Source organism: Myotis yumanensis, unplaced genomic scaffold, assembly GCF_028538775.1.
Source record: "Myotis yumanensis isolate MYYU_CA2020_CCGP unplaced genomic scaffold, mMyoYum1.0.hap1 SCAF_5, whole genome shotgun sequence".
NCBI lineage: Eukaryota > Metazoa > Chordata > Mammalia > Chiroptera > Vespertilionidae > Myotis > Myotis yumanensis.
The window spans coordinates 57,153,781-57,172,596 of record NW_027223756.1 but is presented as its reverse complement, the minus strand read 5'-3'; the positions used below and the strand labels follow the sequence as shown (position 1 = coordinate 57,172,596).

At 43.6% G+C, this 18,816-nt stretch overlaps 1 protein-coding gene across 6 annotated transcripts in view; it reads right to left on the bottom strand.

Moving 5' to 3' along the window:
- Positions 1-18,816, bottom strand: part of TRIM2 (tripartite motif containing 2) — a 125,027-nt gene that overhangs the window by 68,659 nt on the left and 37,552 nt on the right. The window contains exon 1 of one of the 6 annotated variants that reach the window (XM_070415335.1): positions 10,912-11,295. The exons of 4 other annotated variants lie outside the window; for them this stretch is intronic. The gene's annotated coding sequence lies outside the window, so the exon portion shown is untranslated. Of the gene's footprint in view, positions 1-10,726; positions 10,815-10,911; positions 11,296-18,816 lie in introns of those variants that run through there. One more of the 6 variants, XM_070415333.1, reaches the window with a different exon arrangement.

The window sequence follows — 18,816 nt, the reverse complement described above, 5'->3', positions numbered from 1 at the left end:
GGTTCATTCTAGTGAAAAGGAACATTTCCCCTCTTCCTATGAAGTGGAAGAAAAGATGAATACATTCAGGGTCTATGATATATTTTGGGAGTGAATTCCTAATGTCCTGCCGGCAAAACCATTTCCTGCTCAGCAAGATGTTAACTGTCATATTCCATAACCTCCGCCTTGGAGGTATTCTTTCCGATTGCAATTACGTCCGCAGGAATCACATCACAGTGTAGCGCAGGCATGGGGCTAGTTTGTTTTGGGCTGCGTGCCCAAATTCTGCTGCCATGCAATCCTGTAGCAATTTTAGAACTAACGACTTCAAAATTCTCCAGTGTTAAGTGCATCTGCATCTTTTCCTGCACCAACCAATGGAAAAACCTGGCAGCAAAAATGGCTTCAATCCTCATAAATGCATGTGACAGCTGTAAATGACTCACCGCTGAAGCTAGCCGGTTCTACAGACATGTCCTCGGGGCATGATTTGGCGGAAGAGATTTGCTACTCATCTTGTTATACTTTTCACTTAAAAGCACCTGGAAGCAAAGTTCCCTCCTAACCTGCTGCTCTTTGCAGGAGGATGCTAAACCGTAATTCTAAAACTGTGGGTTTCAAGGGTGGATTGGGCATCAAGGTGTGGGTTTCAATAGCTTGTTTAAACAATGAAATCAAATAGAACACAGTAGAGGGCTGAGTGTGATCTCATGCAACTTTTGTTTCCTTGAAATATACGTCTGTAAACCACATCGTAACATATGTTTGTGCTGTGGATCACAGTCACGGTCACATGTGGGAAATTTGGGTGTAGTCATATATGGATCCTCTACTAATAGTGGGATACCTGAGCAGGGTACTTCTGAATGTCCAGTACCTATTGTATATGGTTGTTGAAAAGATTAAAGAAAGAAGTCATGGAAAGCATTATGGACTGTGCCTGGTTAACAGTCAATGCTTAGTATTATAATTTCTTTTTCTCTCTAGATCTGGGTTCCTCAATATGGAGCATGTATAGACTCTAGATCTATAACCCAAATTTTTGTTTCCTAAGACCTTTCTTCTGAGCCCAGAACTGTGAACCCAACAGCCTGCTTGACATCTCCACATGGTTGTTCCACATCCAACCTTGAATTCAACTCATCACCACCTTCTCTCTCCAGTCCTCACCCCTCCCACTGCCACTTCCCATCCCCAAGTGCACAGACCCTTCTGCTGCTCCTCCTGAATTCACTCTCCTATGAGAGGTGCCAGGACCTCATAATGTGATCTTATTAGGAAATGGGTCTTCACAGAGGTAATCAAGTGAAAATGAGGTCATTAGGATGGGCCTTCATGCAATCTGACCGGTGTCCTTATGAAGAGGAGAAATTTGGACACCGAGACATGCATAGAAGAAAGACACAGGGAGAGCACCATCGACAAGCCAAAGAGTGCCCGAGGCTAGCAGGAGCTAGGGACAGTCACAGAACAGATTCTCCCTCACAGCCCTCAGAAGAAACCAACCCTGTCCACATACCTGACAGCGCCTCAACATCAGTCCACGTTTCTCTGCCTATCACTAAAGATCCTGTTTGATTTGGCCCCATCCTCCCTATTGAACCTAATTCCCACAGCTTCTGCGCAGCCCCCTCCAATAACACAGGTCTCCCTGCTAATCCCCATCTGGACGATGGCTCTCCACCTTTCCTTGGGATGTTCCCAACAGCCTATTATGCCCTACCCACTTCTCTCTTCCACCTAAACTTGCACATTCTTTAAGCGCTAACTGTAGTCCCTCTTCCTCAATTATACTGTCCCTCATTTTTTGGCCAATGGTTTTCTCCCTCTTCTCTGAACTGTCATACTTGTCCTCTATATCATGTAAGTTGACACTTGATTATGTCCTTTTCACATAGTTTCCTCATGTGATATTCTTGGGTCTAGAGTTAAATTTTAAGTGACTAACTTCTATCGCAAACCACTTTTCCAGACACCTTCCTACATTTGTTTTCTCAATAAAACTATTACTGCATGATTTTATCATTTGTTATACAATCAAGTATCACTGAGCATTTTGGTTAAGTGAGAAGGATGCCCGAGGTCAGTGGTCGACAAACTCATTAATCAACAGAGCCAAATATCAACAGTACAACGATTGAAATTTCTTTTGAGAGCCAAATTTTTTAAACTTAAACTATATAGGTAGGTACATTGTTATTAACTTAATTAGGGTACTCCTAAGGCTTAGGAAGAGCCACACTCAAGGGGCCAAAGAGCCGCATGTGGCTCGCGAGCCGCAGTTTGCCGACCACGGCCCTAGGTGTGAGCCCTAAATCTTCTGTTACTGGAAAAATCGCTGAACTTCTTGGAGCCTCACTTTCCTTACCTTTAACATGTTATGTCTCAGAGTCATTATAAAGATATGATGGAATAATTTATGTGGAAGTGATTTTTTTTTTTTATATTTTATTGATTTTTTACAGAGAGGAAGGGAGAGAGATAGATAGTCAGAAACATCGATGGGAGAGAAACATCGATCAGCTGCCTCCTGCACACCTCACACTGGGGATGTGCCCACAACCCAGGTACATGCCCTTGACCGGAATCGAACCTGGGACCTTTCAGTCCGTAGGCCGACGCTCTATCTACTGAGCCAAACCGGTTTCGGCATGGAAGTGATTTTTTTAAGGTAAAGATTTGCTCAAATGTGAGACTAAATCATTATCATCATCTCAGTGCCAAGTTAGCTCAGCTAGTTAACTGCTATGCTGATGAAATTATGGGCTTGAGCCTCATGAGCTGGTTCATCTGGATGCATGCCACAGGGGCCAATAAATTTCATGACTAATAAAGAGTGAGAAGAGGGATGAAGAAAACTGTAAAGCACATCCTGGTGGGTCAGCAGGGCTATCTTCATGAATAAAAGATAGAAAGCTTATAGTCACCCCCGTCTATCTTAAGGCATGCAGTATCCCAGGCTCTCAGAAGAAATAACTGACAGTCCCTGACATAATCAGCTCTAGTGCAATAAATCCACAAGGTTATGCCTAAGTGAAGAGGTTAATGTTTTGTTTTGGGGTTGTTATTTTTTGTTTGTTTGTTTTTTCTGTAACTGAATTCCAGAAACTGGGTTTCAGACTGAAAGCTAACCAAGAATTGATAAAATATGCCTGCAATACACAGGCAAGTCAACCTCTGTCAACTTAGACTCTGAATATGGTTCATCCCTTGAGCATCTTGAATTAAAGAAGAGACAAACCCTCGCCCCAATTCTAATGAAGATGAGCATTAGTAATATACAGAGTCAATATTCACATGCCCAAAACCAACAAGTTTTATCTGTGAAACCAGCCATATGAATTTAGATTTTGTTTCTATTTAAATGTTTCTTTTTTATTTTTATTTATTTATTTATTTTTTAAAGCAAGGATGCTTTATTTTTTTTTATTTTTATTTTTTTTATATATTTTATTAATTTTTTACAGAGAGGAAGGGAGAGAGATAGAGAGTTTGAAACATCGATGAGAGAGAAACATCGATCAGCTGCCTCCTGCACACTCCCCACTAGGGATGTGGCCGCAACCCAGGTACATGCCCTTGACCGGAATCGAACCCGGGACCTTTCAGTCCGCAGGCCGACGCTCTATCCACTGAGCCAAACCGGTTTCGGCAATGTTTCTTTTTTAAAGGGGTTGAATTAATTTTTTCTTTACCTTTGGTATTTGTTCCACAAAACATATACACTGGCCAGAAATTTCAAGTGAATCAAGTGGTCATTTTTAAGTTGTAGGTGCCAAATAAAGCATACATATTAAGAGTATAATTATTGTAGCAGTCAGGATGTGTAAAATTCAGAAAGCTGGACCTTGGATTTCCAGGAATTGAAAAATAGATCTAGGACATAAGCACATGGTTGCTGGTCTGCTGGTGAACTCCAGTCCCCTAGATCAGCCACCCACAGATACCAGCTGAAGGGCTGAATAATGGAGACTGAAGATTAAACTACTCATAGAGAGAACAGGCAGCACTTCGGTGAATGCATTTATCCAAGGGACTTGAAGAGAAAATGGTTAGGGAAGAAAGTCTAGGAAAAGTAACCTATTTAGTTCTATCTAGATTTGGTTTTAGCACAGAGCATCCTATGTAGATTAAGCCCCAAACATGCCAAGAATATTTTGTATCATATTACAAATGAAAACCAGCTCCCATGCAGATGGAATTCAGAATTTCATAACCCAACCAATCTGTCTTCCTCCTATTACGGAAACTACTTTAACTATTTAAAGCAAATTCTTCATTATTTCTCATTCTTGATATTGTAAAGGCTTTTTAGAAAGTAATATGAATTTGAGCTGTAATAGATGTTTATTAACCAGTCAGAAACAAAACAAAAAAAGATTTAGAAACGTTGTTTAAGCAAAACAGTGTATGTGGACTACAAGTAAAATCCTCCTAGAGGAAATCCCTGAGAAACCCAGTTTGTTTTCTAGCCATGACATTGTATTAAAGATGAATAAAAGACAACTTCTTCTGTGGGGTCTATAGCTGAAGTGGAGATATTACAGCAAATCTCACAAGAAAAAGAAGCACTTTGCACAGGGCCCCCCATACCCTTCACTCCAACCCCATCCCTTCCCAAGCTCTTAGATCTTTCATGGTTTGGTGGATGGTTTGGCTTTGAATGGGATTTAGCCTTCAGGCATGAACTGCTTTGTACTTCAGGTTTCTCTACTGAGACATTCAGGGAGGAAGGAAATGAAGGGCCCTCAAAGGGTAATTGATGTTTGATGGCCGAATATAGGGAAAAACAGCAAAACGATTGCAGTCTGCCTCCCCTCATCCTTCCTCTGAGCAAATGGCACCCTGTCACATCACTTCATTGTACAACATGACAATGTGACTTCCGTGTGACCTGGGGCAAATAGAGCATTTGTCATTTAAGGCTCATTTGTTGCAGAGTGTATGGCACAACAGATGGATGAAGCATCGCTTCTCTGAAATGGAAATAGTTTTGTAAAAAAAGAATTCTTTCTAATGGTACAGGAATCTGGAGACCATGTTCGGTAACCACTGGTGAAATTTGGTTTTGATCAGTGGCTTCATTATTGGCTTAGATTTAGAAGAGAAAGACATTGAGTCTTGGCCATTTGTTTTCTGCAGCAATCAAGAAGCCAACATTCAGCCCATTAGAGTACCTTTTTATCCACGTTCCTTGGTGACTTCTGATTGGCCATGCTAAGGCGGGGATCCAAAATGCGTGCTAACATTTCATGAGAGGTTCACTCTTACAATCTCCTTCTTTGTCTAACATGGCAATTATTTAGCCTTTCACAAGAAGACTTTAAGGCATGGGGTTAGTAGAAGCAGCCCTGGACATATGCCAAACAACAAAGAGGAGCCAGCTGCCCCAAATCTGCAAGGAGACAGTTCACTCAACAACACCAAGAAGATTACTACCCACTGAGATAGCCTGTGTGCTGCTAAGGCAAACTGTACCTAATCTTGAATTACAAAAAAAAGGGGGGGGGGGGGCGGGGGAAGGGTAAGAACTGACCCTGAAGCTTCCTTTCTTTTGATTATCCTGCAAGTTCCTGTCCTTTTCCTTTCCCCTCCTATGCTTCTAGTTCACTATTTTAATTCCAGGCAGAATCATAACTAAGGCAGTCTGCCCAGCAAATAAGATAGATGGGCCCCTCCCACTAAGTCCCATAGTCAAGGAGATAAGGCAGCTAACAAGATGCAAATCTAATTCAATGTGGCTAATGCCTTTTTTTTTTTTTATCCCTAGGCAAAGGCCAAGAAAACTCACCCTTCTGGGAGGTTTTATTATATAGCTTTGACTCTATTGTTGAATATGCAACACTAATTTAAATAAATTGCAAGTAGTCAGAAAAAGAGACAGTTCTTTGTTTAGTCTGAGAGGCTAGGTTCATGATTAAGGAGACCTGATCTCATCCTCTTAATTAAGGCAAAGCTCAAGGAATCTATCACTTACCCTCTGGTCATTTTGGTGCTAGCCCACTAACTATTGAACACATTATAGGAATAAAGCCAATCAACAAATAGGAGCTTGGGGTTAGATAGCAAGTGTCACTTCATGCAGGTCATGTTGAAAGAACCAAGAACACCTTTCACTACCAAAGGAAGCAAAGCTCAGGTCAAGGGACCATCTTTTTATATTTTTAAATATATTTTTATTGATTTCAGAGAAAGGAAGGGAGAAGGAGAGAGAAGCATCAATGATGAGACAGAATCATTGATCAGCTGTCTCCTGCACACCTCCTCCTGAGGATTGAGCCTGAAACCCAGGCATATGCCCTGACCAGGAATCACACCCTGACCTCCTGGTTCATAGGTCAACCATTGGACTCAAGGAACCGTCTTGATTCCCTCAGCAAGCAGGTGTAGCTGGACAAGGGAAGAGGGTCCTACCATAGTCCTTGACCTGGTTTCCCAGGTGAGGAAGTCAGTGAACAGGTGGAAGAAGGATGTTCACTAATGTTTGAAGATACCATCCAGGCTTGAAAATTCCTTGAAGGCTTATGTTCTGCCTTTTATGCTATTGTACTTTTTCAGATCATAAAGCAGGGGCCTTGAAACATAATATTTGCAAGTCCTGTTGGCTGGCAGACTCAGCTTGAAAAGTATCTTTCCTTTCTTCTACCTGATTGGACAGAACAAGTTAAACACAACTGAGTCTATCTAATCTTTCACATTCTGGGTGTTATGTCAAATCTCTCTTATCAGGTGTCTTAAACTGAGAGATTTCATTTTGTTTGCTTTCTGGACTTCAAAGTCACGATCCCTGAAGGTCAGCAATGAGAGGCCCGAAATGCTCGTCCGGATCCTGATGGGAGATACCCAGCTCAGTAAGACATTGCCTCTCAGGATATTTCTGTGGAAACCAATGGCTACATTTAAACAAAAAAAGACATCCTTCAATGGCTGGCGTTCTGAAACCTGAGCAACACTTACAATAAGGAGATGGTGATTTAAAAGGCTAATCACCTCCCAGAACTGCAGTTGCCTCCAGCACACTTCTACAAATTGCTCTGGATCCAACAGCCTGCACTGCTTAGGCTGAGTCATTGCACTGCGTCTGCATCCACAGCTTCTATTGGAGCACTTTACACGGTCATAAATTAGTAAAGATGCTGACAGACACGGTATTCTTGTCTGACTCAGGACACATCCTAATCTTCCTGGCCAGCCCTTCTGCCTAAATAAATTTCACCTAGACATCCAGTGTGTTATAAAAATTGAACATAGTGGAAATTCTAGGGTGAGGATATTTCTGTTCACGGATTAAGATGAGATTCCAAGTCAGGATATGCAAAAATAATCGTTTTCCATAGGAAGGAACCAGTATTAGACAAAATGTTTGCCAACAAAAGCTCAGTTTCTGAGGCTGAATTTCCACTAAACGCTCAAAAAATACATAAAAGCTGCCCGGCCAGTAAACAGTGACTCAGTGCCCTTGGATTTAGTCCCTTTCATTTCCCATCTACTTACTTATCTCAAAGGTTCCACTTGCCAATTCTTTGAACTCCAAGACCAAATACTATCCATTTGAAAGACCATCCTCTTCCAGAGAAGATAATAAGCTAAACACACAGATGACTGGTAGGGGCTCTTCCAGACCTGCCAACTAGCAGGTCAGACTTAAGGTCTAACACATTAGAGTATAAGAAATATGTTGGCGATACAGTATGACAGTAACTCAGCCTTGACTCAAGACTTTTAAGATAACAGTCTCGAAGAGGCTTCTCAACCAGACATTGGACTGTATTTTCTCATGAAACCCAAAAGGAAAGCCATCATTTCCATCTGCATCATTAGCAGCAGCTTCAAAAGCATCCTGCCAGCACCTGCCAACATAAACCTTTAAGCAGTGGTTCTCAACCTTCTGGCCCTTTAAATACAGTTCCTCATGTTGTGACCCAACCATAAAATTATTTTCATTGCTACTTCATAACTGTAATGTTGCTACTGTTATGAATCGTAATGTAAATATCTGATATGCAGGATGGTCTTAGGTGACCCCTGTGAAAGGGTTGTTTGACCGCCAAAGGGGTCGCGACCCACAGGTTGAGAACCGAACCGCTGCTTTGGAGCCTGTTCAAATCAAGCGAAAACTGCCCTTTGGGAATCTGTAACCCAAGATGGATTTGGTGTAAACCACGCATGGAGAGGTGAGAAAAGAAGAAAATTCTGAAACATTTTCTTTCCGGATTTCAGGATTTCAAGATGACATTTTCAAAGGCTCCTTGTGCATTGCTGGATTACCCTATTGAGTTATCTCCAGTGAACAGGCGAATTCGCACCAAGCAGCACTTGGAGAGGTGGTGAGTTAATGCTGCTCAGAAAAGGCCAAATAAACAGATTACTCATGAGACCCAAGGTCAATATCCAGTTTTTCCCAAAGTAGTCAGTGAATAGAAATTCAAAGGGCAGAATTCAACCCAAAGGCAGACCAAAGAAAAGGTCAGAGTGTATGCTGCTAATTTTCAAGGAGACTCCCTAACCCAGTGGTTGGCAAACTGCGGCTCGCGAGCCACATTCGGCTCTTTGGCCCCTTGAGTGTGGCTCTTACACAAAATACCCACATGTGGGCGCGCACGAACAGTGCGATTGAAACTTTGTGTCCCATGTGCAGAAGTCGGTATTTTGTGGAAGAGCCACACTCAAGGGGCCAAAGAGCCGCATGTGGCTTGCAAGCCGCAGTTTGCCAACCACTGCCCTAACCCATTTAGATTCATATTTTATGAGAAGATCCTTCTATATGAAGCAGAAATAACAAGCTGACCAATCAGGAAACCATGCAAGTCAACATTCAAATGATGATGCAAGAGAAATAATTCCAGATGTAGATGCCACATTTAATTTTGAAAGATAAAATGGAATTTCCAATAGAGGATTTAATAGACATAGAATTTTCCAGGAAAATAAAGGCAGGATTTGGACAAAAAAGTTCTAAGAATACTGATAAGGGGACACTGTCATGGTAGGTACCTCCATGGGATAGTATGGAAAAGGGGCAAAACAAACGAGAGGCTACAGGGAAAAGAATAAGAACTGGTGTTAACCCTCTGTACCCAGGGGGAACTACAGGGGGAACAATTTGGGGTTCATAGAATGCTTTGCGTCTGACAGGCATTTCATGCTCCAAACCTGCATGTCTACCCCCAGCCCTCTGAGTTGTGAGCAGTGTGAAGTTTTCAATATGGAGCATGTACTTTTCAGAACACATCAATGAAAAAGAGTCCATATACCAGTCCAGATCGTGACCGAATTATCTCGCCATGAAGACACTTCATTAGCTTAGGTGGCCTACCTTGACTCTACCAAATCCGTATTTAACCAAGGGAGGGGGATGGAAGAAGGAGTTTTTGTTTGTTTTTAAAAATTGATCTTTAATCGCTGGATGTATCTAAACTTGAAGAAGGGAAGGTAATGTATGTGTGTTACAAAGAATTCAGTGAAATGTTTTGCATTTTTGGTTAATGTTGTGATAGTCAAAGTGTTCTAAATCATTCCTGCTCTTGTGTTCCTTACAGTTGAACGGCAGGTACTAGGTCTGCCAAGGATAAAGTCAGGTGGAAATCTGAGACTAGAGGTCAAGTAGAACTGGGAGCACAATACCTTCTCCCACCCCTGGGAAAGGAACCCGGAAATGCAGGCTGTCATGCAATAATACCCATAACTACATTCTTATAACACTGAGGTAAAAGTTAATCTCCATTTTTAGAAGAAAATCGGCTATAAGCTATTTACTGAAAAAAGGCATTGGTGTGTATATGGCCACAGAACCACCACCCTTCCACTCGAAGGACTAACCCAATCTTTGGATGCCTAGAATTCAAAGTGCTCTAAAATTAACTAGTAAAAACTCATTTTAACCTAAATCTATCTCTGTTTCACAAATTAAGGCTGATGGTTTGGGGGGGGGGGTGGGGATGAGGGGGAGAGGATAGAAGGGGTAAAGAAGAAACCAGTTGCTCTATAAGGTTGAACTACAGGGAGAACGGATTTGGGGTTCATAGAATGTTTGCGTCTGACAGGCATTTCATGCTCCAAACCTTCCTGCCCACCCCCAGCCCTTTCACGAAGTTTTCAATACGGAGCATGTACTTTTCAGAACACATCCATCAAAAGGAGTCCTGAAAAGCCTCAAAAACCCACATCCCCGCCTCCAATAAGCCAGAACTGTAGCATGAACTTGGGCAGAGAATAAGGGTTGAGGCTAATAGGGAGGAAATCTATTTGAGCAGTTTTTGGGAAATGGCCAAAATTTAAGAAGGGGGAGGGGAGAGGAAATACAGTTTTCCAACATTATTAAAGCTACTGCTTTAAGATTGCAGAATATCTTTATTTTTTTCCTGCCTCCGTGCAAAAGGACGTTAAAAGCTTTACTTCCGAAGCTTTGCGCTATACTATTTAAGGAATGGCAAATGGTTCCCACCCCCGGGGACCTCCGCCGGCCCAGCCTGGGAGCGAGGCAACGTCAAATCAAGGTCGAGCCCCACGGACAGCGCCAGCAGCCGCCGCCCCCAGCACCAGCTCCGGCTCCGGCTCCAGGGTGGCTTCTAATGCCGAGCCGGGAGCCCAGCCAGGATCCGAGCCGGGATCCGGAAGAGTGTCTGCAGGCTTCCCCGCACACCTCCGTCCGCCCAGACCTAGCCAGGGGCCGGTTCCAGGAGGGCAGGGCCAGGCCTGCGGTGCAGCGGCGCTCAGCCTGCACCACCGCCGAGCCCTGACTTACTGCGAGACTCTGCCTCGGCCGCTGTGGCCCCGCCAGGGCCGGGGTGCTCGCTCACCCCGGGGCAGAGGACCAGGCGCTGGCGCAGCTCCCGCCCGCCTCCTCCTCTCCGCAGCCGCAGCCCGGTCCTGCCGTCCGCGGTGTCTGCAGGCGACACGGCGCTATGGCCGGCGTTTCCGAGCGCTAACCTGAAGTCGGGACTACACACCAGCGGAGGAAAGCGGCCTCCTGGCTGGGCTCGGAAGGGCCTCATCTCGGAGCCCTGCGTCCCAGAAGGGCCTCTCGTTGGTCATTTCCATTCTGTGCTCAGGCCTGGAGCGCAGACATCTGTGCTCCATACACCGAAGAGGCCGAGGCAGGTCTGGACCGCCGCTCGCGCTCGCTCCCAACCCGGCCTGGCAGCTAATCCCCACGACGCACGAGAACAACACAACATGCAAGTTGGTGCCCAGTTCCAGAAAGATTTCCAGCGCGATGACTCAAGGCTCCCGCGGCCAGCCTCCGGGAAGGGCCAATCGCAGCCCGGGGGCGCAAGGGAAAGGGGCTTGGCTCCCGCGGCAGGTCGGCTCCCCTGGCTCCCCAGAACACCCCTGTAAACACAGATGCAAACTGTCCTTTCAGGGGAAGCGACTGGAGTCTGATGGGGCCCAGAGAGCAGAAAAGGGGCAGCCTTCCTTACAGGCCGGCTCATTATTAAAAGCAACCACAACTCCCGAGTGTGAGAGAGGACAACATCTCTGCGTTTACTTTCATTCTGGCAAATAGTCAACTACAGCACAACCAGCTCTGAAAATGATGAGGCATTTCTATTCCTCAGGGTCTTACTTTTTACGCTAAAATACTCCCCTCCTCTCTCCTCCCCTCCCCTCCCGTTTCCCTTCCCTCCCTCCCTCTTCTCTCTCCCTCCCTCCATGACTTCCTCCCTCCCTCCCTCCCTTCCTTCCTTCCTTCCTTCCTTCCTTCCTTCCTTCCTTCCTTCCTTCCTTCCTTCCTTCCTTCCTTCCTTCCTTCCTTCCTTCCTACATTTATGACGAACTCCTATATGTGGTAATAGACTGAGAGCAGAAAGTTGGAAAAAACCTGAAGCCTTTACTCTTAAGTGCCTTATTATTGGTGGAGGGTGGTGAGAAGGGGGGAGGAGGAGCAACAATTTCAGTGCATTGTGCAATTGCTGTGATAGAGTGTGTGCCCAGAGGATTACAGGAACATAGAAGCAAGTTTTAAATAATGCTGGAAATCAAGGAAGGCTTCCCAGAGGAGGCTGCATTTGAGTTTTGAAACCTGAGCAGACATCAGATAGAATGAAGAGAGAGAGAGAGAGAGAGAGAGAGAGAAGATCTGAACCATTGAATGGCTACAGAAAGCAGGTGCAAGGAGCAAAGGTGAAAGATGGCTTATAAAGGGTGGCAAGGAGTCAGATCACACAGGTTTTATCTGCTAAGCGCTGGGATTCGACTTTTGTTTGGAAGCTATGGGGACACTCGGAAGGATTTTAAGCAGATGAGTGATTTGATTAAGACTGTGTTGCAGAAAGATGACCGTGGAAGGCAAATGGAAGGAAGACAGCCTGGGGAGGGAGTGGAGGTGGGGCTGGGATGGACAGGAAAGACTCCACAGGTGTGAAAGAGGTGGGACCTTTAGGATTTGATGCCTGGTAACAGGCAGCAGAGTGGGGTTGTAGGCTAACACCCAGCTGCTGACGTGGGCAGCACTGGGGATGGAGAGTACCACTCACCAAGAGAGAAGAATAAAGGAGGAACAGGTGGGACCAGAGAAACGATGACTTAAGTTTAGACAAGTTGAGCCTGTGATTTTTGTGGGGTATTCAATGCGAATGTCCCAGGAGGCCAGTCAGTTGGATCTGTATGGTCTTTGGGGCATTATGGGGTAGCCCCATATAAACTAGGCAGTTGCCCACTTAAAAGTAGAAGCAAATACAGGAGTAGAGAAAAACTCACTGAGCTTGCTAGAGCTGTCCTAACAAAGCACCATAACACGAAGTGGCTTGAACAATAGAAATGTATTGGCTCGCAGGTCCGGAGGCTGGATATCCAAGTTTCATGTGTCAGCAGGGGGAACATTCTCCCTCTGCCTGCCGCTGGGGAGAGATCTGTTCTAGCACACTCTCTTAGCTCCTCGTACTTCCTTGGCTTGTGGCAACATAACCCCGGTCTTCACATGGCGGTCTCCCTGTGTGTTCAAATTTCCCCTTTTTGTAAGGACATCAATCATATTGGAGTAGGGGCCCACCCTACTGCAGTATGACCTCATTTTAACTAATTCCATCTGCCCTTATTTCCATCTCCTATTAGAAATTTCTCTATATCCATATAAGGTCACATTCTAAGGTAGTCGGGGTTAGGACTTCAACATGAATTTGGGGGGTGGGGGACACAATTCAACCATAACATTCACAGACTTGCCCTAACTGGTTTGGCTCAGTGGATAGAGCGTCGGCCTGGGGACTGAAAGATCCCAGGTTCGATTCCGGTCAAGGGTATGTACCTTGGTTGCAGGGTACCTACTGGGGATGTGCAGGAGGCAGCTGATCGATGTTTCTCTCTCATTGATGTTTCTAACTCTCTATCCCTCTCCCTTCCTCTCTGTAAAAAAAAACCAATAAAATATATTAAACATACACACACACACAAAACATTCACAGACTTGCTGTCTCTATGGATTTGCTTATTCTGGACACTTCATATGAGTAGAACCATACAGTATGGGCCTTTTGTGTCTGGCTTCTTTCATTTAGCATTTTTTTTTTAAGGTTCAACCATGTTGTACTATACATAGCATGTATCAGTACTTCATTCATTTTTATTGCAGAATAATATTCCATTGTACAGAGAGACTACATTTTGCATATCCATTTCATCAGTTGATGAACATATGCACTGTTTTCATTTTGGGGCTAGTACGAATAATGCTCTGAATCTGTGTACAGTTTTTTTGTGTGGACCTATATTTTCATTTCTCTTGATTACAACCTATGAGTGGAATTGCTGGGTCATATGGTAATTCTATACTTAACATTTTGAGCAACTGCCAGACTATCTTCCAAAGCAGTTACATCATTTTATACTGCCACCAGCAATGTCTGAGGTTCTCATTTCCTAGTGGGTGTGAAGTGGTATTTCATTGTGGTTTTGATTTGCATTTCTCTAATGACTAATGATGTTGAACATCTTTTCATGTGCTTATTGGCCACTTGGGTATCTTCTTTGAAGAAATGCCACTTTTTTGATGGTGTCATGATAGACTTCAATAAATTCATTTAAAAAAATTTTATTGATTTTAGACAGGAAGGGGGAGAGAGGGAGAGAGAGAAACATTGATGTGAGAAAAATCTAACAATTGCCTCCCTCATGCACCCCGACCTGAGATCAAATCCACAACTTGTGTATGTGCCCTGAGTAGGAATCGAACCCACCACCTTTTGGTGTACGGGGTGATGCTCCAACCAACTGAGCCACACTGGCCAGGGCTTTAATAAATTCCTTTTATGTTCAAACTAACTAGAGTAGCTTCTGTCATCAGTAACTAAGAACACTGACAGATGCACTGGGTTCTGTTAAATACTATCATTTAAAATTTTTTTTCTCTATCAACCTGTCTCATTTCATACCTTTAATTCAATACTAGTGGCTTGGTGCATGGATTCATGTACATTGATAGGAAATTAATTAGAAGAAATATTTTAATATTGCTATTCACCCTTTCTCTATAATAGATGTCAGAGATGAAAGAAAACTAGTAAAATCTACATATATAAAGGCTAAGCGACCATCCAATCATCCAACTCATAGCTATGACATGCAATGACCACCAGGGGGCAGATACTCAACGCAGGAGCTGCCCAGCTGCAGTGACTTAGCAGCGGCAGTTCTCAGGTGATACACCCTGGAACCAGAGAGGAGGAAGCCCGATTCTGGGGTGGGTCACCCAAGAACTGCCCTCTCGCAATCCGGGACCCCTCGGGGGATGTCAGAGAGGCGGTTTCAGCCTGATCCCTGTAGGCCAAGCTGAGGGACCACACCTGCCAGAGGGACCCCACTCACTCCGCAGATGCCCTTCGAGCCAAGGCACCACCCCAGGTGGTTCCAGGATGTGTCCATCCCTTCTCAACCAGTCCCGCTCTGCTGGCCACCTTCTAATTAATTTCCTTTCAATGTGCACGAATCCATGCACTAGAGCACTAGTGTATATGAAAATAATATATAAATTGATTAATAAATAAAAACATGATATAACAACAAGGATATAAAAACAACAAAAAATGCTATAAAATAACCAAAATCACAATTGACAATGACAGATCGAAACACATGCGTGTGATTGGTGCCAGCGAGAGCTTTACATGTATCATGCATGTGCAAGTCAACGTTTATTTTTAAATTGCCAGTGCGCATCATATGTACTGGCCCGTCAGTCGGTCGGTTGGATGGTCAGATGGGCATACAGTCGGTCACTTAGCCTTTTTATAAATAGACTAGAGGCCTGGTGCACGAAATTCATGTACTAGGGGGGAGGTTTTCCTCAGCCAGCCTGCCCCCTCTCACAGTTCGGGTGCCCTCAGGAGATGTCCTACTGATGGCTTAGGCCTGCGGTCTGGCCGCAGTGGCTCGGAGCAGGCGCCCCAGTGTGTGTTCACTGCGGGCCTGCCCCCAGCCATGCCGCGGAGGCTCGGAGCAGGCGCCCCTGTATGTTGTTTTCTCAGGCTTTGGGCTGTGCCTATGTGTTGTTCTCTCAGGCTCGGGGCCGCACCCGGCCCCTCCTCCTGAGCTGGTTGTGACCGTTACAGCGTACCAACCTAATTTGCATATTACTTCTTTATATTTATAGATTGCTTTAGAATTTTTTTTCCTAAAGCATTTTCTATCCTATTGGAATTCCATCCACATTTCCTGGATGCAGACACAAAGTATCAAAGGCCACCACTAATGCAATTATGAGCACAGCTACCAGCAGCCCTCCCACTTATTTCTCATCTCTATCCAGTCCTGACCCAGCACGCTGGCCCTCCTGTGCAATGCCCTCCCTCCCTCCAGACTCTTCCCACTCTGCTCCTCCCTTTCCTGTTATATTGCTGGAGCCACGTGGAATCTTATGAATGAGATCAGTGTCCTATTAAATCTTTGGATCATTTTTAATCAGTGCCCAGGACAAGGCTTTGCAAAAACTTGGCACACAATAAGTACACATGAAATTGAATTGAATCTTGTGCCCTATTTCTTTAGTTTTTGCTTTTATTCTAAAATAGTATTTATGCAGTCATTGATTTTAAACTTCCCCTCAAATGGCCCCATTTGGAGGATTAGAGCCTGATATTGGTTTGCAGGGCAAACCTATGGTGTTCAATTTGTAAGAATGGAATTCTTTAGGGAATTAATCTCTAGGAGGCTGTGAAATGGTGGAAAAAGGTAAAGTTTCACAGGTAAAGTTCTCAGAACGCAGAGAGGAGCTAAAGAGCAATATAGGGGCATTAGGAGTCTAAGGGGCATGCATTTCCTGGCAGAGTTTTCTGATGGGTTAGGCTTCAGGACCACCACCTCTCAGTGCTTTGGGCCTGTTTAGTTTTCGCAGGCTTTCTTACCCCGCCTCCTTGCTGCTGTACCTGTGAGACTCAAACTCTTCAGATTAGGAGCTCCATAAAAAGACCCCCTCCTCCCCCAGAAATAGCTGGAAAGCGCCTACGTTCATTCAGTCACCAACTCGCCCAATGTTTACTGAGCACACACTCTGTAAAAGGCACCACTCTGGACACAAAGAGGAACAAGCTTCCTTTCCTGTGTTAAGGAGCTGGGTGACACATGCAGCCAGGACAAGCACAGTGAACTATAATCCCAAGTAGAATGGACTTCCAATGAAAGAAGCATAAAAAACTGTCTTGAGGACTCAAGGGGAGAAGAAATTGCCCACTTTTTCAAGTAGTAGGAAAGGCTTTATGGAAAAGGTGGGGAAGGAAGGCTAGGCTTTTAGCTTAGAAACTTAGAACCAAAGGCATAATTCCTCTTCTCCAGTGGCTCCCAAACTAGTTGGGAAGAAAGTCACACATCCCAGTGGCTGCCATTCAAGACCATGTATGATAAGTTCGACTTGAAAGAGTCGCAAAAAAGTGAGTGATCACTGCCTATGAGATTAACTAGGAAAGACTTTATGGGAGGGTGGATTTGGGCCCTAACAAATGGAAAGGCTTTATTAAAATGCCTATTGTAGGTAAAAAGCAATTAAATGCTCTAGAAAAATCTGGGAAACCCAGTAAAGTATAAAGAATAAAACAGAAACCATCTATAGACCCACTGCCTATAGATAAATATATTGCCAGATATATATGTTTAATAAATATTTATGATATAACTAAATGAATAAATGACATTATCATTCATTGTCTTTATTTTTTTCTCGTGCATATTTTTACTATGCACATAATTTTGAAAACTGCTTTTAAAAATACATCATATGCATTTTTAATCTGTAAAATATTTGAAAACACATTTTAAACAGCTGCAGAACATTCCATTAATTGTATAACATTTATGCAACCAATTTCCATAGTGCTTACATTTGTTTTTTCTAAATTTCTAATTATTATAAGTCAAACTTAAATGAAATCGCTAAACACAAATCTTTGTCCACACCTCTACAGTCTTAGTGTAGATTCCTGTAAAGGAAATGGTCAGGTCAAGGCGTGTTAACATTGCTAGGGCTCTCAAGAAAGGAAAACATTGCACAATTACTTTCTAGAGAAGTTGTATCAATTTACATTCCCATTAGCAACATATTTTAAAATATTAACCTGATAAGGAGAAAATAGTAACTCATTGTTCTTAGGTTTTCTATTTATTTGATCACTAGTGGTGTGGAACATTTTAAATATGATCGTTTCCATGAACATTTCCTTTAAGTTGCTAGTTCATGAACTTTGTCCATTTATCTTTGGGGGACTTGGAGAGAACCTGCAATTCTTTCAGCCAATCTGAGGGCTCCCATAGTTATCACTGTGTGAGCATCCTGCAGGTAAGTGTGATCTTATTTTTTTTTAAGTTACATCATCATTCATTTGTTTTCCTCTCTCTCTCTCTCCCACCCTTCCTTTTTTTCTCTTTCTCTCTCCACCTCTCCCTTCTCTCATTCTCTCTCTCTTTCTCTTTGCCACAATATGGCCCCTAAACACAGCCAACTGCTTCATCTGGTGCTCAAAGAAACTGTGGTCTGTTGCAACACTGAAGAGAGAACTGGTTATTAGAACGATTGAAAGACAGTATTTCCAGATGGTCAAGGGCCATGTAGTCCCCGTGACTCTCTTTCTAAGGGCTGCTTTCAGAACCTGACCTCCTCCTGTGCTGTGCCATGAAATGTTTCCCTATGGACTCCCTGAGTCTCAGCTGAAGTGTACTTTCCTGCTTTCGTGGGGTCTGTTCCTGCTAAGCCTGGTGTGGCCTTTTCTACACCTTCCCCAGTCCAAACCCTGCCTGTCTCTGATAGGAAGCTCGGATGGTGGCCGTGGATGGCGGTCCTCTCCCTCTGAACGCACAGCACTTTGTATTTCCCTTACAGCACTCCCAGTCTTCCAGGAATTCGGGCCACCGGTGCAGGGCCCGCCTCCCCCCCATTACTGTAGAACCTCTCTGAGGCATCTGCATGACTGGGTCTATGTCTTCTTCATGTTTGGATTCCCATAACACAGTTAATAGAAATCCAAAAATGTCTTACAAATTAAAAAATAAAATGTTATTTAATAGAAACACTAGGGGGTGGGGAGAAGCTACTTTGAAAGGGTAAATAAAGTTTAATTTTAATTGTACATCATTTCCCCCCCCCCTCCACATTTTTGCTTACCCACAGTCAATCATAGTCTGAAAATATTAAATGGAAAATTTCACCTCACTTCATCTCACCATGTAGGCATTGTATCATCTCATGTTACCACAACACAAAGAGCGAGTACAGTATAATAGATATTTTGAGAGAGAGAGTGCATTCACATAAGTTTTATTATAGTATATTGTTATAATTATTCTATTTTATTCTTTGTTATTGTTGTTAATCTCTTACTGTGACTAAATTATAAATTAAACTATCATAGGTAT